The 26776-nt window shown below is 41.6% G+C and overlaps 1 long non-coding RNA gene across 1 annotated transcript; it reads right to left on the bottom strand.

The window, feature by feature from the left end:
* Positions 1 to 384: 384 nt before the first annotated feature.
* On the bottom strand, positions 385 to 25327 carry LOC137522842 (uncharacterized). The gene is made up of 3 exons (XR_011022456.1): positions 25195 to 25327; positions 9101 to 9334; positions 385 to 760 (listed from the first exon to the last, which is right to left on the bottom strand). It is a non-coding gene; the product is annotated as an uncharacterized lncRNA (long non-coding RNA).
* Positions 25328 to 26776: the final 1449 nt, after the last annotated feature.

Raw genomic sequence — 26776 nt, 5'->3', positions numbered from 1 at the left:
CAGAACTGGGAACTGAGGACTGAATTTACAATATCCAGAGGTTTACTATATCAGAGTTTACTATAACGAGAGTCTACTGTATTATAAACAATATTTTATGGCATATTCTGGCGCCCATTTTACTAAACGATAATTTCAATTTTGTTTATATCTGGCGCGTTTTTAACCGGAGCCTTTATTATATACACACAAAGAAAACCCTAGACTGATTCTACAATTCTCTAAAATATGGCCTCTGACGGAGCTCTGCAGAACGTTGTTGCTGTTTAGCAAGTTATGTTTCTGATTAGCATTTTAAAAAGAAAAAGAAAAACATTTGAAAGTTGCATCTTGGCAAAAGGTAAAACAGCATCTTATTATTACAGAGTAGCTGGAGGTGTCATTTATTCATGAAGATTTTCAAAGAGCATAAAAATGTTCCTCTTTGCGTTTTTGTTCCCGTTTGGCCTTTAAAAGCACAGCTTGACAGCGGTACCATCCGTCGCCCTGGAGAAGATTCAAAGCTTGGCTGCATCTCATTGTTCTAAGGCCTTTAATGCATCTGTGTCCACTGTGTATTTGTGTGTTCTGTGTGTTCATAATTACCAGATGTAATATTGCTTTCAAATGTCCCGAGTTTTCTTTTTTTTCCATTATTGCATTCAAACTCTTCAGTGCTGATGAGCAGTATGACAAGAGGAAGCCACCCTTGACTATATTTCAAGGCTTCCATTTAGGGAATTCGGCAAGTTCTTTTCTTGGAAGCTCGTGCTGGAAACAGCTGTAATTATTTTCAGTGATTAGTGAAGCAAGATGAGTTATCAAGTTGAAAGCATACCATAGACATCAGATGGTGATCAAATGTAAGTTATTATCCAACAAAAACCCTTTACTCAAGCCTGGATTTACATCACAGGAGCCAATAGGCACAGAAATTCTGTCGCTCTAGACTCCGTCCACTAATCCTCACGGAAATGCTCTGCACGTGTGCTGGCTGGACCAACTGTAACCTTTCCCCTGCCAAGTATAGTTAGTCAGAGGAGCCCCTTAGTATTAGGTAGCCAGATGAACCCATAGTATTAAATAGCTAGAAGTGTCCCCACGTATAGGTAGTTAGAGATGCTTGGTTTGAATCCTGGTTGGAACCAGTTCATAATCAGTAAGGATTCCTTGGGTAGGACTTTTTAAAGGCCCATACACACTAGATTAAAGCCAGCTGAGGCAGCTGATAATGACCGCCTCTACCAATAATCCAGAGCTTCTGCCATTGCCCAGCCAGCGATCCACCAGTTGGATCAATTCAGCTGAGTGATGGTTGATACCTTTATTATTAACACCTGCCCGTCCTGCCACGTGAGGTCGCATCTGCTCCACTCCATCGGCCCACTGCTCTACACCCCCACCCCCATTGCAGCATTGTCAGCCCACCAACAATGTTGATCGAGCGATCGTCCTGTCCTGATCCCTGTAAGGCGACATCCATCTAGTGTGTGTACGGGCCTTTATGCTCTAATTGCCTGCCAGGGTGGCCTACTTAGTGTGCTCTAAAGGGGCTCTTCTAAGCTACCTACCTTAACGCCTGTTAGGATTGGCTTTATCTCTAAGTCTTGCAAAAGCTTCCCTTAAATGTTCTTGAAGCTATAAAAAAGTAAATTAGGTCTATTGAATGGTGCTGTTTTTGTACTTATAAACCTTTGCACATGGCAAGTTAGCCTTTGTGTGTGTGTGTGTGGGGGGGGGGGCAAGGGGTTTGCATATTTGTTGTGCTGCGTGGAGTACCGGGGAGAGTTTCTTTGCAGTATGGTCTATGTAACCTTTCCTTATCACATCATTCTGACTGTCAATTTTCAGATGGTCACAATCGTACATCTGTGAATGGTTTTCTTTAAAGGACTTACGAGGCCAAGTCCATCAAAAAAAATAAAAAAAAGTTAGCTACCTTGCTCAGCTTGTAAGGCACGGAGGACGCCGTCCGCGCCCTCCGTGCCGTTCCGCCTGGTCCCCGCCGCTGCACAGCCCCCCGAACGGTCCCCGACCGCGCGGCCCGGGTCGGGCTCCCCAGCCCTTACCAAGATGGCCGGCGGAGCTGGCCGCGGCTGCGCAGTCCGCATAGCCACCAGTGCGGCTGCGCAGCTCTAAGGCCAACCCCCCGATCCACGCAACAGTAGAACGGTCCCCGACCCGGGCCGCGCGGTCGGGGACCGTTCGGGGGGCTGTGCAGCGGCGGGGACCAGGCGGAACGGCACAGAGGGCGCGGACGGCGTCCTCCGTGCCTTACAAGCTGAGCAAGGTAGCTAACTTTTTTTTATTTTTTTTGATGGACTTGGCCTCGTAAGTCCTTTAAAGGGAACCTAAACTGAGGAGGATAGGGATTTTTCCTTTTAAAATAATACCAGTTGCCTGAATAGCCTGCTGATCCTGTGTCTCTAATACTTTTAGCCACAGCCCCTGAACAAGCATGCAGATCAGGTGCTCTGACTGAAGTCAGACTGGATTAGCTGCATGCTTGTTTCAGGGTGTGATTCAGCCACTATTGCAGCCACAGAGATCAGTTGGACTGCCAGGCAACTGGTATTGTTTACAGGAAACATCCATATCACTCCCAGTTAAGGTTCCCTTAAACACTGGAGTCTATTTTTTTCCCCCAGTGAGTGATTAAACCCACCAACTTCCACTAAAGGCTCAGTGATTACTTTGGGTTGAAGCAAGCCTTTACAAAGAAATAAACATAGTTGCACGAGTATAATCAGTGTACCGCCGCTTCCTTTTAGACCCAAAGTGAAAATAAACTGTTCTTCTAAATAACATGTTTCCATTCCTGTTAGCATTAATTTTCTAGTTTAGAAATGATGAAAAGCATTTCAAGGATTCTGTTGAAGAAGTATAATTCAATAAGACTTCAAAAAAAGGGTTCCATCAATATTTCTGTGATCAAAGTTAAGTGGTGTATAAGAGAGAAAGCATAACAACTTGAAGAAAAATAAGAAAAATGGAAGCAATGAGAGAATACTGTGCCCAGCTGTCACCGTAACAGTAAAACACATCTGACAGAAGGAAAGCTACAGCCCAAAACAAAGTTATATTAATGTTGTTGCAAGAAGGTGTCTCAAGGTCAGGCACACCCATGCCCAACCTAGACCATCCAGATATGCCACTGTCCTCTCTACTACATAAACAAGGTATATCAGGAACATCCCACTCAATGTATGAAAAATAAAAACTTTTTTATGCACAAATAATGAATACTGAATTGCCTTAAAGTGTACCCGAGGCAACATGTGACATGATGAGATAAACATGTGTATGTACTGTGCAAAAAATATTAACAACAATAACGATAATGTTTTTATAGCGCTTTTCTCCCTGGGGACTCAAAGCGATGTGACCCTGCATTATACAGTCTCAAAGGCTCAGGAAAAGAGTTGAGTTTTTAGCCTTTTTTAAAGCTGTCCAGAGAGGGAGCCTCTTGCACTGATTGTGGAAGGGAGTTCTATAGAGTAGGGGCTGCATAGGAAAAGCCCCAAGCACCAAATGTTACGTGTATCCTGGGAATAACCAGATTCATCTTGTTGGCAGAGCGGAGGGTGCGTGGAGGGGCATAAAGTTCCAATAGATTTGCTATGTATTTGGGTCCCATGTGGTTTAGAGCCTTGAATGTCAGCAGGCAGATTTTTAAAATGGATTCTCAATTTTACTGGCAACCAGTGAAGAGTTTGCAGTACTGGGGTGATGTGTGTCTAGGCTGGAGGATACAAATGCATGAACCAGGGCAGGTAGGTCTTCAGCTGGGATAAGGTGTTTGATTCTCGCTATATTTCTTAGATGGAAGAAGGAAGACGTGACGACAGCTGATACCTGCTGTCTGAGTTTTAGATTTCCATCCAGGATCACCCCAAGGTTTCACACAGAGTCTTTATACTGTACGGTATCTCCCCCAATTGCTAGTTTGAGGTGGTGAGCATTTTCAACTTTATCCATCATGTGTGGACCACCTACCACAAACACCTCTGTTTTGTCAGAGTTCAGCCTCAACCAGCTGGTGTTCATCCAATTTTGCAAATCCACTAGACACGCAATTATGGATGCTGATGGGTCTTGGGTGCCAGGCTTAAAGGACAGATACAGTTGTGTCATCTACATAACAATGGTATCCTAGGCCATAGTTCTGGATTATTTTAACCAGGCTGTTTTACTTGTTTTATTTTGCTTCCTGGAAGAGTTAATTTTTAGGCATGGAAGTGACAGCTTCTGTCTTATCGGTTCCTTGTTGGGAATATAGTAAACATCACTGATAAGCAAATTAAAGCCATAATAGTTTTGCTGGCAGAATACAACATCTGATAGCAGGGGAAGATAGAGAAAGGTCAATAGTTCAAGTATTTTCATCTAGGGTCACTTAATAGGCTGCCACTGAGCAGAGACAACAAAACATTCAATCTACTTTGTAAATGTTCAAATATAAAATAAAACCATGGGGTATCTAAAAGAAAAAGTCATTTTTAGTAGTAGGAGGATAAATACAATTGTTTATCTTATCAGTTTATTACCACCTCAGGTTCACTTTAAAAAGTCCTGTTAATAATAATAATGTTAAATATTAGATTTACTTACCTGGGGCTTTTTCCAGCCCCTTGCAGTCTATCTGGTCTCTCTGTGTAATTCTGTTGCCCTCCAATACGGCGCTAGCTTCTCCAAAAAATCGTAGACCTCAGTTGTGGTCGTGGGCTATTGCACAGGCGCGTTCCCATGGCCAGAAGCCTTTAAGGCTTCAACAGTTTAAGTCTTTGTGAACTTTTAAGTATAGAACACTCCCTAACAAGGGAATCCACTATTTTTTGCGGATGTACACAATCATGCTATGTTAGGGGGAAGTTAGATGCTTACCTTAGTAGTTGAGAGCCTCTTGATGATCCAGCGGCTTCCTGGATTCTTGTAGCACCCACTTTTCCAGTGCAGTTTCCCTCTTCATCTTCTGGTTTCAGTTGTAGACAAGTCGAGATGAGCACATCAGGACTGGACATGGGAAAGTAAAGTCCATGCATGGCCAGGACAGAAAAGCCTCTCATGCATATGTCTTTTCCACCATGCACAAGCACTTCATTCAATTGGGCATGTGCGGTCCTTATTTGCACATGCCCAGTTCAGATGCACTTCTCCATGGCTGTACTCGAGTTCAGAAGAAACCTTTTTGACTCACTGCATTGAATGGGTATTGAGGGACCCTGTGTTGGAACAGTGGGCTGTACCAGGATCCAGGAAGCCTCTGGACCCACTACTTAGGTAGGTATCTCATTTTCATTTATAGCTCACTTCAGGTACCCTTTCAAGCCACAAAGTTCCACAGAGGTTCCAAGAAAGGATGAGGCTTGAATTCTCTCCAAACAGAAATAAAATCCCTCAAAAGTTTCTAAACCCTTCTCCTCACTATTCAAAAATAAAATAAAAGCTGGAACTGGAATTTAAGCCATACTGTTCCTCAAAAGAGAATACAAGAATTGGCATGACTTTCTTCTAAGATATTCAAATTCCTAGGGGTAAACTAAACCCTTCTGACAACAACACAGTGAGAAGAATTTGTCAAGTACTGGTAATTACAGAAATACAGTTCTTGATATGTATAAAAACTCTCGGGTCTCCATTTGGAGCTCTGGCATTGACAGCTGATCTTGACTACAAATCAGGCTTATCAAATGCATGAAAGCGTATTGTTCAAGGGCTCTTCTCATTTACTTTAGGTGAACATGATATAACCGACTAATTTTGTTAGGCAGGGTACAGAAAGCGAAAAAAAAATAAAAAATAAAAAAAACATAAAATAAAACAAGAAAGTAACTGTACAGGAAAGCATCCTGTGGAGCTTAGTGTTTTAATTATCAGAGCTTAAGAACTAAGCACCATAACAAGAGGATTTTGTTTCAACTTCAGGGAAGATAACCATGAAGAACTTTTTGTGGGGGTTTTGAAATCATTCGACTGGGATTTTAATTAGGTTAATTGGAAAACATGTAAGCTCCAGCCAGCGAAACTGTGTAGTTAACAAATAAGCTTCTGCTTTAATCAAGTGACGGAGAGGGAGATAGGGATACCAGAGAGGCAAAGAAAATATTGAGGAATATAAACATAAAAACACTCAGCAGCAAGTCATTTAGATACATGCCGTGTTTACTTAAATGTTCCCAATTGCTACACTAAAGCTGAACTCCAAGCAAACAGCTAACTGCGTAGTGTGAATGTCCTATTTCCCACAATGAGACTGGCGCTATTTCAAAAATCGCTAGAGTTAAAGCTATTTCAAGCTGTTAAAAAGAAAAAAGTTAGATACTTACCTAATAAAAGGGAAACCACTGGATATTCCAGAGATTCCTCACGTCTAACTCAACCCCACCACTGCTGGCCAGCCCGAAACCACTCATACACAAAATGGAACATGGTCATGAGAACATATCCAACAAGCTCTTATTGAATATGTTTAAAGGGTCCCTGGGTGGCAATGGTGGGGTTGAGGACAAGATGGGAAGTTTAGACTATCCATAGGCTTCCCTCTTTTTTTTGAAACACCTAGAGTAGAGTTTACTTTAAGAATTCATGATTAGCTAAGGCATGTGAATCTGTAATCGCATGCTACTTTTATTGGGTATTCCAGCCCTCTTTTGTTTGGATCCAGTTAGGGACTTTAGATGTGGGAGGTTTTGTTTAATGTAAAAAATTAGGACAGATGAGAATTGAACTCATAACCTGCTCTAGCCCAGGTGACAAGACATAGCACTCAGCTCATATTATTTTTGCCCCAATTTGTTTACTAGTGCAAATTTTAAATCTTGTTGACCATGTGCTTCTTTCTTTCCTTGGCATGTCAACAAATAGCAAATTTCTTCAAGTGTCAGCAAATTGCTGAATCACAGGTAGAGCACCTCCAACTAGCTACACTAAAAAGAGGTGTCCTGAACTATAAAACTCTCAGTTTTTAACACACTGCAGAATTTTATGGCATCTTTTATATAGGGGTTTATTCACAAAAGTTAGTACACCCCAGGAGTTTCACAAATAAACTTTTTATAAATAGGCTAATATTTTTGTCTGTGCGGTGTGCTGTGGTAGAGGTATAGACTGGTGATCTTTACAAACAGACTCCTAAATGATTGATAACTTTTTCATATAAATCTGAATTTGTGTTTGACATCTTAAAGTGGGTTATGAGTGAAAATTAGCATTAACTTGCCAAGGGTCATTTAATTTCTTTTGTGTGTCAAAATGGAGAGCTAATTAAAAAAACTGTTACAGCTCTGTTTTTGATGGAGGTATATTTTTTCTTGTTCCCTCTTCTTTTCTTCTTTGTTGCCATTTGTGTTTCAAAACTGTGCTCAACTCTTCCAAAGGTATGAGGACAGCATATCAGACATATTCCCAGAGCTGTAACTCTGTATTAAAATTGATCCTTTGTTGCCTTCAAAACTTTTCAACCTCTTTGCAATCAACAGTGCTCAATGATTGAGATCGTTTTTTGTTAGTTTTTTATCCATTAATACCTGTAATCCAGTGTAAACATGTGACTGATTTTGTTTCCTTATGTAATCAGATGACAGTACAGCAGCACAGGTCTACTTTGCAGACTCAAGAGACTGACTACGCTAAAGATGCCAATGCATTACTCATTTTTCCTGCTTGATCGACCATTCAATTCAATTCTTTTTTTCGGATCTGGGAAGAATCGATTATGTTCCAATGTTCTTGATTGATGGAAATTGACAGATATCTGGAGGAATTTACCAATTTACCTGATAGGACAGGATGGAAAATGTCACACTGTAGGGAATAAGGAATCGGCTACTGTTCACATAATTTTGATCGACACCGAATGGATTTTTGGTTTCAGAGCATGGAGAGACAACATTGTTCAGCTTGATTGGTGAAGGAGAATCTCATAGGATCTTGCTTGCAGAGTGTGGGCCACTAGTCAATTGACTTTCGATTGAGCACACTGTTGTTGATCGCCCAATAAAGTCAATTGTTTCAAAGTTTAATGGGAAATAGAGTAATGTATGGACACATTAAAGGATATCCGAGGTGAAAATACTTGAGTAAATAGTTAACATATTTATGTGCACAATGCATGCCTTCGGAGAACCTCCGTTTCCTCCCGCTCAGCTCCGCTCTTCTGCAAATCGGCCCGGACTAGACCGTGACCCTCTAGGTCAGGACCTTTGAACCAGATACAGTATTTTAGGACGTTTATGCCTCGTGTCCTCTCTGTGCACTGTAAGTGTGGCTTCACACGCACTGCTGGGAGTGCTGTGACCATGTGCAATGAGCTCAGGAGGCTGCCAGGAGACCTGAACTGTGGATGTGCACCGAATACTGTATCCGGGTCAAAAGTCCTGATCTAGGAGGTCAAGGCTTAGTCTGGGCTGAATTTCAGAAGAACAGAGCCAAGCAGGGGGCACCTGAGGACACAGTCATTGTCACGGTGGCATTGTGGATTATTATTATGTAAACGATTTGTGAAATTTCACCTTGGATATCCTTTAACTGCTGTTTAAATCTCTTTGCAGGTATTTAAGGCTTTTACTATTACAAGGCTATTGGGAGGGCGTAGCAGGCAAGAATTTAATTTTTTTTTCTTTTCCTTGAAAGACTACATTCCTTTTGCAAGAGATTTTCTGTTTTCTTTTCCATTTGCAAGTATGTCCTTGATAACAAAAATAAACCAAAAACAAATTAATTTAATAACTTGAAATGGACCACATACCAATACTTGGAATTATGGCTTGTTTACAAGGATATGTAAAACAAAAGCCTGGTTGCATTACTATTCTTCAAGGAGAAAGGAGAGCATTCGCCACAAAATCTCAATAGATGTGCCTGGCTTATGAGAAAGCAGTGCACTACTTGCCCCAAAGTAGACAAAGGAAGAAGTTAGTGTGTTTGTAATTAATGCTCTTTTATAATAGCAGAGTAAACCAAATAACAGAAACATTTCACAGCTACAGTATGCCTAAAGCATCGCTGTTCTTGTTTTTGGTCTTTCATCTTTTCTATTTCAATACATGGAATGGGACTTATTCATTCTTTTTAGTTACCGTAATTCTAGTTCATAACTACAGATTAATTAGCTACATCATACCTCTGCCATTTTAGTTGCTCAATGTCATTTTGTGTTTTTTTTTTTCAAATTTCCCACATTTCCAGTCCTTCAAGCTCTGTCTTTGTACAGGCTCCAAATGTTGCAGTTCTTTTCAAGAAAGCAACAATTTTAGTCCAATCCACTGATTGGGAAGCAACCTTGACTGATGGTCATTTTTGATTTGGAACTCTGGAGGCCGCAGTACCGGATAGTGGCACTGATAGGATAACAGACCTGGAAGAGAAGACAAACAGTGAGGATTGGAGAAAACCCTCTTGAGAAAAAAATGAGGAACACCTTTTCTCACAAAAGATTAGCTTTATATTGTTGCCTATGGTTCTTCTTTAACATTTACAGTTAGTTTTCAAATACTTGAACGCATCATTTACAGCTTATATAGATCAATAAACAATATATTAAAGTGAACCTGAAGTGAAAATAAACTTAGAGAATGCATTGTATGTGTAGTATGGATGATAAATAGAACATTATTAGTATAGAAAAGTCTCATAATTGTATTTTCAGTTTAACTTTATTTTTTAAGACTGCATTAGACTGTCACTACTGCTGTTTAAATAAACACTCTGACTTTGTTTAGCTGAAAATGATACAGAACTAATAACCCTTTAAATTTTCTTGCAATATAGCATCATTGGAATCCTTATCTCACTGTTTCTCAGCTGTTTTGACTTCAATTTACTGGTCAGAAAACTGGACTGAATTCAACCAGCTGTCGATATCCTCTTTTACATGGTTTTCTTTTAACTCTAGCTGTACTGGAAAACAGAAATTAATTTATGATAATTTCTTATCAGATTATTTCACATGTCGCTTCAGCTGTGCATTAGCAGCCCACAGGCCATTTTACCCTTTACCCTTACCGCCAAGAGCCATTTTCACCTGTCAGCGCTCCTCTCATTCGTTTGGCCATAACTTTATCATTGCTTCTCAGACCTGAATAATCCATATCTTGGGTTTTTTTTTGCCACCAATAAGGCTTTGTATGGGTGATACTTGTTTTCAGTAATTATTTTATTTGATATGCATTTTATAGGGTTAAACAAGAAAACTTGTTTATCCCTATACATTTTTTTTAAAATAAGCAAAGCTACTATAAATAAAACCCACCCATTTTATGTGCACGTTAGTCCTGGCTATCACAACATTTAAATGATGTTCCTAGTACAATGTATGGTGACAATATACTATTTGGAAATAAAGGTGTATTTTTCTGTTGTTTTTTTTTTTTTGCACCTGCTCAATAAATATAAGCCTTTATTTGGTAAGACAATAGTAATATACCCTTGTGACATACATATTAAGAAAGCTCAGTCTCTAAGGAAACTATTTATGCATTTTTTTAAACTGTTCATTTTTTTTATTATTTACAAGCGTTTGTTTGGTAACACCGCTATTGAAAACCCGCTGTGGACAAGCAGCAGGCATGCACCTAAAATAGAAACTCTGGACACAAATACGCGTCCAGATAGAATAGAGCAGCTCCTATCTGGATGACAACAGTCACCCAGATAGAATTAAGGGGTTAAAGTAAGTGCTGAATATGGAATTCCATGCAGAAAGTAAATTACAAACCCATGGTAACTGTCTAATGTGCCCATTATTAAACACTAATGCTTTACAAATGCCTAGGAAGTGCTTTGGGAACAGCTTTGATCTCATTATCAAGTACCAGAACCAACTCTACACAATGCATTGAGCCACTGACTCCACAATTCTGTTCCTGATCACTCTATGGCCCTTGAAAACCCTGATGGAAAAGTCACTGCCAGCAGGTCAACCCTGAAATATTGATAAGCCAAGCAATCATCTAAGGCAGCTACAGCTGGGAATCAATCAACTCTGAAGTTGCCTAATCAGCAAAGTGGAACGTTTTCTCTCCTTATTCTCCATAGCGCTTGCTATTAATTGTATATAGAAACCAAGAAATGGTGTAAGCTTGGCAGTATTAAATTCAGTCTGGATTAAACCTTTGAAATGTACACAGTATGTTTCAAACAAGCAGTTTTCTTCAGGGAAATCAAGTTCTTCTACGGATCACGGAATAACTGCACTTCATTGAAGCTATCTGCTAGGGTGGACTCAGGTTTTCATATCTGTAATACTTCATTCTCATTCATAAGTAACCACTAAGTATTCTACGTGTCTAGAGGGAAGCTGTAAATAATGTTTCTCAGTAATTCATTCACTTAGCAGTACATTATAAAGGTAAAGAGGCACCCAGGTTATGATAATACTGGATTAAAAACAGGGTAAAAAGAAAAATGTAAGGTGGCAACATAACCTGGGCACCTCTTTACCATTATAACGTACTTCACCCCCCCCCCCCATGCCACCGTGTTTGGAGGGGACCCCCTTTCTTGTACCATGTGGTGAACACCACTGTGATTCCCAGTTGGGGGTTTTACCTGAGAGAGCCCCCAAGAGCCCCTTCTGCATCCCACCTTTGATAGTAGCCCTTTCTGATTACATTATTATTTTCCATTAGCCATTAACAAGCTGCACCATTTGGGCTCCCATTGTCTCTGTGTCCATTTTGCTTAGGGTGTCAAGACACCCCCACCTTTCTACTCAGCAGTACATGTTGTAAGCAGATCCCAAGAGATATCGGCCTTTCTTCAGGGTTTTTTGTCTTTTTTTACCTCAAAGTATGGACATAAAAGCTCTACTGTATCACCTCCACATTTTATGAACATGTGAAAAACATCAGTGTTAAAGTGAACCTGAATTGAATAAAAAAGATATTTACTTCACTAGAGTGGAGCCTCTGGAAAGCCAAGAGACTTCCTGGATCATCCTCGAGTGCACCATTCTCTCACAGGGTCCCTCTGAACATATCCAGCAAAGCTTGTCAGATATGCTGCTGTAAATGTGCTCCTGTTTGTGTGCAAGCATGTCTGTACTCCACGTGCGCAAATATGGCCAACGCCTGGCCAGTAGTAAAAGGCACTTGGGCAAAGCAGCTTTGTGCTATTATGCAGGTACGGGCCATACTTGCATATGTGCTATATGGCCACACTTGTACAAAAATGCCTCGCCACAAAGAAGAAGAGGGTTCCACACAGCAGCAGGTCGAGGAAGACATGGGAAGCCTCTAGAGCATCCAGAGCCTTCCTACTACTTACGTATCTATTGTTTTACATTTGTGTCCTTACACGTTTGATTTAATATAGCTTTCTCAGATTTTAATTTTTAGGTTTCAGATTGTCTCTTGTTGTTACTGAGTTTTCTTTTTGGACTGCATCATTTTATTCCCTTAACCACTTTGCATCCAGGTCTTTTTCCCTTTAAAGGGCACCTGAAGTGAGTACAATTATTTAAAATAATAATAATAATAATAATAAATAAACACATGAAGTAGCCTCACTGTCAGTTCCTCTCAGAAGCTCACCATCATCTTCTTGCAGTGATCCCTTCCAGTTTTGACAATATTTTGTCAGAACTGAAATATACTAGTTGCTGTCAGTTATTTATCAGCAGCTGTCAGTTACAACTGAATGTGCAAGGTAATGTCCATGTTTCCCTATGGCACAAGTGGGTGATATTACAGTTTAACAGTGTGCTGACCAGGAAGCTGTTATGGGGTAATGGCCATTTTTAAAATGGAAGAAGGCAAATTCCATTGATCACAGTGGACAAAAGGGACGTAGGAGAGTAGAAAGAGATTGAGGAGTAGACTACACAGGAGGTAAGTATGACCTGTGTATGGTTATTTTGACTTTTTATTTTCAGTTCAGGTTCTCTTTAAGGACCAGAGCCTTTTTTTTTTTTTTAATTTTTGCACTTCCCACTCACCATGAGTAGCTCATAGTGATCAGGAGCCAGTGGAAATGGCTGCTGACCAAGTGAGTCACTGAGTTCAGCTGTCTTTACACTGTTGAGTTCTGTGACAGCGGGGATGCGCTACTGCATCCCATGAACTGGATTGGGCAGAGCTAAAACTATGCAGCATCAAGCCTTGGCTGCATGAGTGTGGCAACATTTTACCTAAGGCCGATCCGGAATTGCTTAACTACCAGATCCATTTTGACGTTTTAGCTATGCCCCCCTATTGTGTTACCAATAACTTTTTCATTACTTATGGCATCTTAGTGATATTTACATCGTTTTTTGCGGAACAAACTAGAATTTTTTTGGGTGCTTTTTTTTCCTCAGCCAATTATTTTATTTCTTATGAATTTTACAGGGAAAACGAAGAAAAAAATGAAAACAAAATTCTCTGTTTTCACCAATTACAGTTTGAAAATAAATAGTGCCACTGTAGTAAAATACATCATATTTTCTTAATCTATTTATCCTTTATATTTTAACACTTAAATTGAGTTGCTGGTACAATGTATGTCGAAAATATTTTATTTTGAAATAAAGGTATTTTTTTATTTAACGTGTATATGTTTTTCTCCTGATATTGTATTAATAATGACAAGTCCCTAATTGTCTAACCATCAGGAGTAATGCCATAACTGTCACCATTATTTAAAGTAAACATACAGGGTTATTCAATCATGGGTAATGGGTACTATAAAGACGTGTGCGGTTTGGCTGAAATTTTCCCAAATTTATAATAATTTTGAAAATAACATTTTTCAGTACTATATTCAATTTGTCACTATTTTATTTTTTTATGGCAGCAGTATCAGCTTAAACAACTCAAAATCTATTCTGCCACTTGTCTCTGCAAAAATAGTACCCCAGAAGCCTGACTTTATAGGTCTCTGTGTGCATAGTATATTGTTAAACTATTTCACATCTAGACCTAATTTCCTCCTTTTGGACCAGAGTAATTTTGACATGTCCCTGTTTAATTAGCAATAACTGTATCCCTAGCTATGACACCTAAATTATATGTATGTTGCTTTTTTTTCATGACAAACTAGATATTCATTGGACAGTGTTCTTTTTCTCAAAACATTTTGTTTTCTAGGCATTTGTGTGAGAGAAAAAAATGAAAAATACATTCATTTGCAGTTTTTACCCATTACAGTCTAAAAATAAGTAGTGCTACTGTAGATAAAAACTCTAAAATTTTATTTGGCTATTTCTTCCGTTTATCAAAAAACGCTCCTGTCAAAATTCATGGCAATGATATTTGATTCACAAATAAAGGTGGATTTTTGTGACAGTGTGTACTTTTCATGCAGTATTCATGTAGTATTAGCCCCTCCCCCAGTATGGTTAGCCAGATGTGTCCCAGTATAAGCCTGCCCCAGTATAGATAGCCAAATGTGCCCCTTTATTAACTTTCCTGGCGGTAACCCCGAACGTAGTTCGGGGTAAGCCGCGCAGGAGGTTTTCTCAGGCCCTGCTGGGCCGATTTGCGCATTTTTTTTTTGCTGCACGCAGCTAGCACTTTGCTAGCTGCGGGAGAACACCGATCGCCACCGCCCCGCACCGGGGGAAGCCCTCCAGGTAATCCTGTTCTTTGAACAGGATTTCCTGATCGCCGATCGCCGGAGGCGATCGTAGAGGGTAGGGGGATGCCGCTGCACAGATTTAAAAAAAAATAAAATCAAAAAACCGGCTGCGCTGCCCCCTGGCGGTTTTTAATAGACCACCAGGAGGGTTAACCTCCCCATATAGCTAGCCAGATGTACCCCTTTATTACTCCCCCCCCCCCACACACACACACACACACACAATAAAAGCTTGGTGTATGACTACTACCTTGTCAAAAATTTCAGATTCCCTATTTATGCAGCACGGAAACTTCAGTCTTTTTGAGAAATTAGCAATCAGTTGTTTAATTTCTGTATACTCCAAGAATTAACACTAAATAATATATTTGCTTACATAAAAACAGGTAATGTATATGCAGAACACCGCTATTCCAAACAACTCATAAGAGATACTACACTACTTCGTGAAACTGAGTAAAAAGGGCTTCTGTTTTGTGCAGATAATACACATGCCGAAAGATGAACATTTCCACAAAGTATGTACTCAAATATATAATAATTTTTAAGAACATTAAAGTACATAAAACATTTTTTTATCACACTAATATATCTTAATAGCAATTTTTAATGGAAATAAAGTTTCATTTTAAAGCACAGGAATTATACTTGCAATCTTAGTGAGGAATGAATTTGATTATCCATACTGCTCGCAGCTTTCCACCTCAAGAGTTAATTTGTGGAAATACACATTTACACTTAATGTTATTATGGAATTAATGTATTCAATGCAACAGATTTTTAATAGCGTATTAAATGATTCATTTTGAAGGCACAAGATGTTTAAATGATGTGTAAAAGGATTTGCTTATACCAATGTGTAAAAATCAAATGTTGTTTAATGTTAATGTAATGGTTTATTTACTTTAATTTAATTTTCCAATGTAACCTCATGCGCTGCTGAAGGGTGCCAATTTAAATAAAGTTAGAATATTTGCTGAAGTATTAGATCATAGACTGACAAAAAATAGAGCCTATTATAACCATGGGTAGTTGGTAATGGAGGTAAAGTTTTTAGGAAGGATTATCACCTGGCTGTTCTACACAAAGGAGAACTCTGTTTTCAACTAGACATTCTGTTCTTGTGTTCTAGAAGACATTTTATGACAAATTCAAGTGACTACCTCAGGCCACATTCACACAGGGATGAGCAGAAACTACGCCAGTGCGAATTTACGCATCGTAGTTCGCATCTACGCATCGTAGTTCGTAGGTGAAGTTTCAAAACTACGCTTATGAATTTACGTGTAGTGAAGTACCCAGGGGCGTCTCACCCACCAGGCAAGTATAGGCGGTTGCCTGGGGCGCCATGAGGTGGTGAGGCGCCATGAGGGGGTGAGGCGCATTCCCCCGCCGCTGCTACTGTGACCATGTTTTTTTTTTTTTTATATTATATTACCTCCCGACTCCCGAGCAGTGCCTCCAACTCCACTTCTCCCCAGCCAATAAAGCAATCAATACTGCTCTTCTCTGCCAGGCTCCTTCTTTAAAGCCGTGCCCCTTCTTCTCAGTAGCCACACAGGTAAAGTGTTTACCTCGTGTGGCCCAGCCTTTAACTCCGCCCCACGCCAGTCAAACCAGGAGCCAGCGGCCAGCCAGCTTATGCCCCCGACAGTCTGACCGCCCACCTGTGTCACTGGCTGCACACAGACACTGGAGCGAGACAGCCAGGGGACAGATGCAGTCACAGAGAGAAGAATGTGATGTGTCCGTGTTGGAGCCCCGCCCCCGCACAAGACAGCAACACAGCCCGGGAGAAGGGAAGTTTCTGCTCCAGAGTAGTGATGGGAATTTCGGCTCTTTTCAGAGAATCGACTCTTCTGAATCGGCTTCTATTAAAGAGCCGACTCTTACGGCTCTGAATCGGCTCTTCATTAAATATCACTAAACACCACTCAGAATCGGAGTAAAAGCCCCGCCCCCGTCTCCATGACAATTCCAGACTGCTTCTCTGACTGGGGCAATCCCTCCTGCTACTGCTCTGCTCCACCCCATACACTCCTACAAGCTGCAAGAGGAAGACTACATCTCCCAACATGCCTCAGCGCCCTTTATTGCAGAGCAAAGCAGAGCTCTGTGGGGCGGCAGAGGCTTTGGCTCTTTCAAAACTGAGAACCGTCTCTTGTCGTTCGCAGCAAAGAGCCGGCTCGTTCGCGAACGAACCATCACTACTCCAGAGATGATAAGCTGCATGCACAGGCAGAAGATAAGGTATGCAGGCAGGCTGCTAAGAACACTTCCTGTCCTGTGTGCAGACTCCCAGTACTGTTATAACTGCTAGAATGTGCCCTGCTCTTTTGATACTAGAGTTTTCTTTGAAAACTGGTTAGGCTGTAGGCTGGTAAAGCTGTAAACCTGTGCTTTAGTGCTGTGCTGTCTCTCCCTCTCCCCTCTCTGTTCCTCTGCCCCCTCTTCCATCTTATGCTGTCTCTACCCCTCTCTGTTTCTCTGCACCCTCTTCCATCTTATGCTGTCTATCCCTCCCCCTCTCTGTTCTTCTACCCCCCTCTTACATCTTATGCTGCCTCTCCCTCTCTACTCTTTCCCTCTGCTTGGATTACGTGTATTTTCTGGTGAAACGCTTCCACATTACGATTATTTTCTGACAACGCTGCCCCATTACGATTATTTTCTGGTGAAACGCTGCTGCCCTATGATTAATTTCTGGTGACATGCTGCTGCAATAAGTGTATTTTCTGGTGAAACGCTGCCACATTACGATTATTTTCTGGTGAATTACGATTCTGAATTACGATAATTACTATTATTTTCTGATGAAACACTGCCGCATTATGATTATTTTCTGGTGAAACGATGCTGCATTATGATTATTTTCCTGGGGGGGAGGGGCTTGGGGGGAGGAGCGCCACAAGTTTTCTCGCCTGGAGTGACAAAATGACTAGAGGCACCCCTGGAAGTACCGCTACGCGTAGCTTACGCCCACTGTGCGTAGTTAACATCTGTATTGCGTAGTGAACTACAAATGCGTTACTCGCATCTAATTTTCCGCGTGCGATTGTATGCTTACAAATGTACGCATTGGAAAGGGGAATGTACGCATAGAAGAGTTCCCGGTATAAGCATTTAAAAGAGAAATTAATGCATCAAATTTTCTGCATACGGGCATAAGTATCCACATACACTACGCCTCGCACTACGCGTACTTGCGTATTTTAACGCATAGTCTACGAAATGCATATGAAGCGAATATTTGATTTCAAAGCCGTAGTTTGGCGAAGCATAATTGTGTACAACTACACGTAGTTCCAGCGTAGCGAAGTTGGCTGACTACGACCATCCCTGCATTCACAGTGGCCATTGTGTTGCGTTCCATGTGACAGCAGGAACGCAAAGGATCAGGACAGTGGTGCCGCACGTTATGCTCGCATTGCGTCCAGTAAAACGGGCCCCCCTCAAGCACAATATTAGCTCTCTATTGGTCCTCTGCTGGTAATAATCACTACTATCGATGCTTTGAATAGTAGTAATGATTAACAAACTGTTCCCCATCCCCTCCTTGCACCTCTCATACTGTAGTTGCCATTGGCAGATTTTGGTGCACTGTACCAATTGTTATGTATAGAGTGCTTGGGGGGCCCCATGTAAAACTTGCACCAGGACTATTAGCTCCTTAGGTACACCACTAATGAAAAGCGTACAGCCAATGAAAAGTATGCTTCACTACTACTGTTAACACATGCATTTACCGGTAATGCGCTGCATGCAGTGCGTTACTATACTGCAACCTGTTATACCCCCATGCACCCACCGCACTGTGAATAATGTATAGGTGGTGCATTGCAGTGCAGGAAGCTGCATTACAAAGCAGCCATTACACCAGACTGCTATGCAACACTGTAAACAGGCATTGCATACTTGTATTTTTTAAGGCAAGCAATAGTGATGCACAAACATAAAACATTTTCATTTCCTCATAATTTTTCAATAAAAAGTTCCCATTTTTCACACAAATTATAATATTCTTAAAAATATATGGACATGAGAAAACTAATTGTCACCAAATGCATTTAATTCTATGGCCATGATAAAGCGCATTTGCTCACAGATGAGTATATGCATGAACATTTATGGGCATACATTTGTGTATCTTGTGAAAAACTTCATTATATTTTGTGTTAAAATTTCAAGTCAGGCAAATTTGCTAATTTCAATGTCTAAATTATTTTAGCGAATTTCAAGCTCATCCTTTCTCAGCAACGCAAAGAGACAACTGAAGAGGCTGAGCCACAAAACGCATAACCCAGCTGCACACGGCAACTGCAAATTACTTCCCCTCCCACCTTGTACATCTATTGCCGATCCCATTGTTGGCCATGGTTAGATGGCTTTCTGGAGGAAGTTCCTGGAAATAAGAACCATTACATGCTGATTGTTTTTGCACACATTGCAAGTGCAATTTTAGCAGATTTGTCAAATAAACTAACGATGATCTACTCTATGAGAGCTCTCCTTCCTCTCCTTTTTCACACAAAGAGGCAAAAGCTGTACATGCAAAAGATCCAATATAAACACAAATAGAGCAACTTGTCATACGTAGCTCAGTGTTGTGAGGTGTGCAAAGAATTGTATGTTTAGGAGATGTGCCTGGAGAAGTGCCTGGTACAACACAGGGAGATGCTTGTAGAAAAAGAAGTAGCAGCGTGCACCATCTGTCCAATATTGTCATATTTTAATGCTTTGCTGACCCTTTCACACCCGAGGCACCCACCCAACCACCGCTATCTACAAACAGTATGTATTTGCACGTTTCAAGCTACCTTGTATACTGATGTTTACCCCTGATACCATATGGAATTGATTTGAAGCATTAAAGAGGAACTCCAGTGAAAATAATGTAGTAAAAAAAGTGCTTCATTTTTTACCATAATTATGTATAATTGATTTAGTCAGTGTTTGCTCATTGTAAAATCTTTCCTCTCCCCGATTTACATTCTGACATTTATTACATGGTGACATTTTTACTGTGGGCAGGTTATGTAGCTGCTCCTAGCTGTTTTGGCTGTTAGAGACAGCTGTAAACAGCTAATTCCTGTCTGTGAGCCTTGTTACATTGTAACAAACTGCCAAAAGTACCGTGTACTCAAAGCTTCTTGTGGGAGGGGTTTCAGCACAAAATCAGTCATACAGCACCCCCTGATGGTCTGTTTGTGAAAAGCATTATATTTCTCATGTGAAAGGGGGGTATCAGCTACTGATTGGGATAAAGTTCAATTCTAGGTTGGAGTTTCTCTTTAAAGTATGACAATATTGGACAGATGGTGCACGCTGCTGCTTCTTTTTCTACAAGGATGTTGTTGTTTACTTTCTTCATTGTGATCCATGCAGAGCACATGACCTAAAATAAGTCCAATCAATGCATATGGGGTTGTGCTAGCAGTGAGTGTCTAGTAGCCTGAACAAGTATCTACCCACATATTCTTCTGTGCATACAAGGGAGTGCCACACCAATCTGCTTCTTTGAACAAAGTTTTAGACAACACAGGAAGATGAACTGAGTCTGCATGCAAGTCAAACCACTGCAGACTTCCTAAGCTGAGAGAGGACAGGACATTTATTTGAGGACAGTAAGGGGGAGATTTTGGATACAGGGCAACCTCTGCAGGTAGGGTGTTTCTAGGATACCATAAGAAACAGGGACACTCAATGAAGGGCAATGAGATATGCATTTGGGCAGAGGAAAATTGGTTTACAAAAAAAGTGCATTTGAAATAGAAAAACCAAATGATAAAAAATGGGTATATATGTTTTTCAAATTAAACTATCACAAAAAATTTATTTGAAAATGCCTCCGTATAAAAAACATATTTCACCTGGAGTACAATGCACTATTAATGTATTTTTTCCAATGTCGCTGTCACTTACAATAGGTTGTAAATGTCTAACAGATCTGACAGTATTTGGACTAGTTTATCTCTCCTCATGGGGGATTCTCAGGGTTTTCTTTATTTTCAAAAACCTTTCCTGAATGGCAGTTCCAAAGTCCAACTGTTAAAATTGTCTGCAAGCAAGTAGGAAGGCCAGCCGGTATCTTTGTGTGGATCCTTTCCAGGGAATGAATTTGAATAGAATAAAGGAAATACTGAGAATCCCCATGATAAGATGGACTATTCCAAAAACCTTCTGGATTTGTCAGATTTTTACTGTCTACTGTAAGCAGGCACGTGCAGAGGGGGGTGCTCTGGGTGCCCAGGCACCCCCCTTTTAAAATCTTCAAAAAAGGCCCCCCTCAGCGTGCAAAATAAGCCCCACCCTGACCGTGATAAGCCCCGCCCACCCGCTGGAAGCTCCACCCCCACCTGGGACACTTTGAAGGGAAGAGGCCCAAACAGGAATCCTAGTGTGCCATACTGACCTCTCCCTCCACCTAGGACCCATACTGACCTCTACCTCCCCCAGCACCCATAGTGACCTCTCCCTCCACCTAGTACCCACAGTGACCACTCCCTCCCCTAGCACCCACAGTGACCTCTCCATCCACCTGGCACCCACAGTGACTTCTCCCTCCACCTATGACCCATACTGACCTCTCCCTCCCCAGTACCCACAGGGATATCTCCCATCACCTAGCATCCACAGTGACCTACTTGCACCCTGCACCCAATACTCCCATCCGGCCTCTGTATGACACTTAGTACTTGCATCAAACAGCCACATGACACCCAGTACCTGCACCCCTTCACCCTATAGCTGGCACCCAGTACTCACACCCACACCACATGGCACAGTACTTGCACCCAGTCCCAACATGGCACTCACTACTCACACCTGCACACTGCCTTCACATGGCACCCACTATCTGCACTCACATAACTAGTACTAACACCCAAAGTACCTGCACACAGAACCCACATAACACACAATGCCCACCCATAGCTAGCACCCAGTGCAGGCATGGCACCAAGTATTCGCACCTATGTGATACCCAGTACCTGCACCCAACACCCACATGCTTCATCTGCAGTAGTTCCAGTTGCACTAAGCCTCCACTTAGTGCCCCGTACAAACACTAAACACTCACATATCACATCCAGTACTTGCACCCAGAACTCACAAGGGACTGAGTACCTGCAATCAACACCTTCATGATAGTTGATACACACCCATACAGCCAGAATCCACATGACACCCTGTATCAGCACCCAGAACCCACATGGCACCCAGCATCTGCCTTTAGCACCCACATGACAACAAATACCCTACTATCCAGCATCCATCACCCATATGTCACCATGTACTCACTCCCAGTACCCACTTGGCACTCAGTATTTGTATCTAAGACCCACATACCCCCATAATCAACACCCACATGGCACAGTACTCGCACGTCACCAAGTTCCAAAGCCATTATATGCACCGAGTGGAAACAGTAAATTCGGGCGCCTGAGGCTAGTGGACAAATCGGGCGCCGCCATTCACTCCTATAATAAATATCGTTTAATGGGCGCCCGATAGGAAAAAAGGGCGCCGGTGAAAAATAACGTTTTAAAAGCGGCGCCCGGAGACTTAATGTTTTATTACTGCTTCTCATGATTACACATTATTAAATGATTTATACATTTTTAAATATTATTTTTAAACGAAAAACAGTACAATTTTTTTTCAAACATTATTTTTAAACGAAAAACAGTACTTTTTTTTACATTATTTTTAAACGAAAAAAACAACAGGGGGGTCTTAGGTTTAGGCACCAACAGGGGGTTCTTAGGTTTAGGCACCAACAGGGGGGGTCTTAGGTTTAGGCACCAACAGGGGGTCTTAGGTTTAGGCACCAAAAGGGGGGTCTTAGGTTTAGGCACCAACAGGGGGGTCTTAGGTTTAGGCACCAACAGGGGGTTCTTAGGTTTAGGCACCAAAAGGGGGGTCTTAGGTTTAGGCACCAACAGGGGGGTCTTAGGTTTAGGCACCAACAGGGGGGTCTTAGGTTTAGGCACCAACAGGGGGGTCTTAGGTTTAGGCACCAACAGGGGGGTCTTAGGTTTAGGCACCAACAGGGGGGTCTTAGGTTTAGGCACCAACAGGGGGGTCTTAGGTTTAGGCACTAACAGGGGGGTCTAGGGGTTAGGGGTAGGTACAGGGAGGGTTACTTAGGCACCAACAGGGGGGGTCTTAGGTTTAGGCATCAACAGGGGGGTCTAGGGGTTAGGGGTAGGTACAGAGAGGGTTACTTAGTAATTTTTTTTTTTTAACGTTATTATACGTTTCAGTATTTAAACGAAAGATTAACGTTTTTACAATTGCCGATTTAATGCACATTCTTTAATGATTTATAACTTTAAAAAACATTAATTTTAAACGAAATACAGTACAATACATTTTTAAACGTTATCCATGCTTATCGTTAAAAACCCGGCGCCCTTTTTTCCCAGCGCCCCTTTTTAACGTACGCGCACCGAGTACCCGTCCATGGCCAGGACCCAAATAGCACCCAGTACCCATCCTTGGTCTGAACCCATATGGGAGAGTACTCTACCATGGCAAACATCCAGACCACACATGACACTTCCTAATCACTCATGTCCAACACTCACATGTCTCCCTGTACCAATTAACACTCACATGGCACCCACTATTGTTTATCACCATCTGCTACTCATTCAGCACCCAATAATGCATAGCATCCACTGCAAATAAACACCCAATACAAACTGGACCTTGGTACCCACAGCAGCTTGACACAGACTGTACTTTGGCATCTCATCACCCACTGCAACTTAGCACAAAGTGAACCTTTGCATCTTACCACCCACTGTATTTGGGCACCCGCTGCACCTTGGCACTTACTGCAGTTTTGCATTTACTAATGCTTAGCAACCACTGTATATTGGTAACCCCTTCTTCTTTGCCTGAAAATAAGATTGGGTGCTGATCAGGAGGGACAGAGGTCCCAGTAATGAAAGGTGAGTCTGTGCCTCCACTGTGGGCTCCACTGTGCCCACTCTAACCCACTAACAGTGGGCACCTATCACTGCTGATTTGAGGGTGGTGGCGCCAAAAGAGTTGGCTGGAAGGAGACAGTCTGCTTGATACTGCTATAAAGGTATAATTATCTGCAAGTATCTGCACCCATGCCTAAAATTGCACCCAGTACTCACACCTGCACACAGCCTCCACATAGCTCCCACTATCTGCACCAAGCACCCACTTAACCCATACCTGCACATAAAGTACCAGCACCCAGTACAGGCATGGCGCCAAGTATTCGCACCCAGTACCTGCACCCAGCACCCACATGACATCCAGTACATGCACCCAGATCTCACATGGCACTAAGTACTTGCAATCAACACCCGCATGACACTCAATACTTAAACATAGCCAGAACCCACATGACACTCTGTACTCACACCCAGAACCCACATGACATCCAGTACATGCACCCAGATCTCACATGGCACGAAGTACTAGAAAACACCCGCATGACACTCTATACCTACCCATAGCCAGAACCCACATGACACTCTGTACTCACACCCTGAACCCACATCGCACCCAGCATCTGCATTCAGTACTAACATGACAGCCAATACCCCCCCTAGCCAGAAACTAGGAGGGGGGCATGCGGGGGAAGATGTTGCCAGGCCCCTTTTTTAAATTTGAGCACCCCCCACTTAAGGACCCTCTGCACGGCCCTGTAAGTTGACAGCAACATAGGAGAAAAGTAATATATTGTGCATTTTACTCCGGGTGAAATGTTGTGGGCCAACACAAACATTATTCCCAGACTTCAATATGACAAAATCCTTTCAAAAGAGACTTCTGGATACAGATAATAATTCAGAGACAGATAATATCCACTAGAATTGTCCAAGTAAATTAACTAACCTTAAACTTAAATCTGCACTTTATTAATTTGGGGCTCAAACAAGTCCTTTATCAAGTAGACAGCAGAGACTACAAAAGTCACAGGAGTACACATGGCTAATTGTAGGCAGGTCATCCATATGAGGGCCTGGTAGAGCTTAGGGGTGTAGCAATAGCTATAGCAGCCATACTGCTATGGGACCCTGGAGATTAGGGGGCTCAGGTGGTACTTGATGTGTTCACTATTAACTTTCTTTTTTTTTCTCTACCCTCTGACATTGTCTCAGTGCCTATGGACTGCACACAGTGTACATGGCATGGAAATGTTACTTGCCCAGTCAACTCATGCATAGGGTAGGGACAGGTGGCATTGCTCAAGAGTGTCTAGATCTAAAGGTCCCATGAAAAGTTTCCTATGGAGCCCCATAGTCTCTAGCTATGCCACTGCTAGAGATCCAGTGTTTGGAAATGCTTTTTGTTGTACTGAAGTCTGGGCTCTTCTATGAGTGAAAATGGTGTTTGTATTGGCACATTATTACTGTTAAATAATCTGCCAAACTATACACTCATTTGTTTAATCAAAACGTGTTAGTCTATTTACTCATTTATTTAATCAAAATGAGTTCAAAATGATTCTACCTGTATGAGGTATAGTGAACACCTTTCTGGATAAATATATACATAACCCTCCCATTTCCAATTTTTTCTTGAACATGGAATAGTAGCAAAAAAGTTTATGTACCGTGTTAGCCAAACAAATTATATAGGTAGAAAAAAACAACGTTTTGTAAAAATTAATACCTTTTAATGGCTAACTGATAGAGTTAAATGATGCAAGCTTTCTGAGATCTAGTCCCCTTCTTCAGGCATATTTCCAGATGTTAGCTGAAGTAAAACACTGATGCAGGTAAATAGTAAACACGAAGATGACAGTTGTGCTGGTTACTGTGTATCTGTTAGGTGTCAGGTGATCAGCAGACTGGAGCCAGTGAGTTAGTGCAAGCATACATGAAATCCAGCAGGTTTCGGAAGATCAGAATCAGATTTATTTCGCCAAGTGCAGCAGTTGCCACACTCGGAATTGTTTGTGGTACGCATCGGCATAGAGCATAGTACAAACCGGCAAAAACATAGTAGTGCAAAGCATGCAATGACGAACAGACAAAGAACATTAAAAACAATTTAGTGCAGGCAAAACATGTGCAGACAAAGACTTTAGGATATTGTAGTGCAAAAACTACGAACGGAACCGCGGAAAAGTACATGCTTATTTAGGCCTGGGTCACAGATGTACTATTTAGTTTTTCTGTGTGTGTGACTTGAGTTCAGAAGGCACACTGCTGGGGGAAAAAGCTCTGAAACGATGGTCCGAGAGCATGCGGTTGAAGAAGTGGCTGCCGGGATGGTGCAGGTCATTTGTGATCCTGTATGCCCTTGTTTTCAATCTGGATGCATGGAGGAGGTCCAAAGGTGGCAGGGGTGACCCAATGATTCTTTCCGCTGCCTTGATCACTCTTTGAAGTCTGTACCTGTCGCTCGTGGTGGCTCCACCATACCACACGATGATAGATAAACACAGGATTGACTCGATGGTGGCAGAAGCCAAATCAATCATGTTACATAAGGTGTCATGAATCCTGTTCCACAATTTAAACTTTCTGTTAATGTCTTGAACATTTTCATAAATGTGTACTCAGAAATGTGTCTTGATTGTTCATTGTTGAAGTTACCCTTAAGAACAAGTAGTTTTAGATCTTGCATGCTGTGTCCTGGTTCACAGAAGTGTTGGCCCACTGGTGTGTCCATTTTACCCTCATTGATTTTAAAGCAGAACATGGAATATGGAAAAAATATGGAAAAAACAGATTTAAACAGGTTTTTCCCATTTTCAAAAACATTTTTCCCACTTTCAACCATGTCATTTAAAAGTACTCTTGAACTGTTATATATCACCTGCTAAAAAAAACCCCATCACAGCATTACTTACCTATTCTGGATTCCCCTTGTTGTCTTATCAGTCATTCCAGCTTTCTCATTCCACCACAATTTCCTAAATGCTCCTGCACAACAATGGCGCTGAACCTGTAAGTACTTCCGGATCAGCACCCTTTTCGGCATAAGACTGCACATCCCTGTACAGTGTATGAGCGAGGGGCTGCAATGTGCCAGAGCACCACAAGAGCTCATACATGTGAAGTTTCCCATCATACACTGGTATAGTAGTAACTATAGCAGACGCAAGTGGGAATGAGAGCAGAAAGAGATGGGCTGGGCTCATTCAGTGAAGGTAAACTGTCACTTCCTCCCTGAACATAATCGATGTGCTAACAAGTTGAAGAATACAGAAGATACCTCAGTGGGCACTGAATGGTGAGAATTGTGC

This window comes from Hyperolius riggenbachi, chromosome 6, assembly GCF_040937935.1.
Source record: "Hyperolius riggenbachi isolate aHypRig1 chromosome 6, aHypRig1.pri, whole genome shotgun sequence".
NCBI classification, from domain to species: Eukaryota; Metazoa; Chordata; class Amphibia; order Anura; family Hyperoliidae; genus Hyperolius; species Hyperolius riggenbachi.
This window is presented reverse-complemented; position numbering and strand designations above follow the sequence as displayed.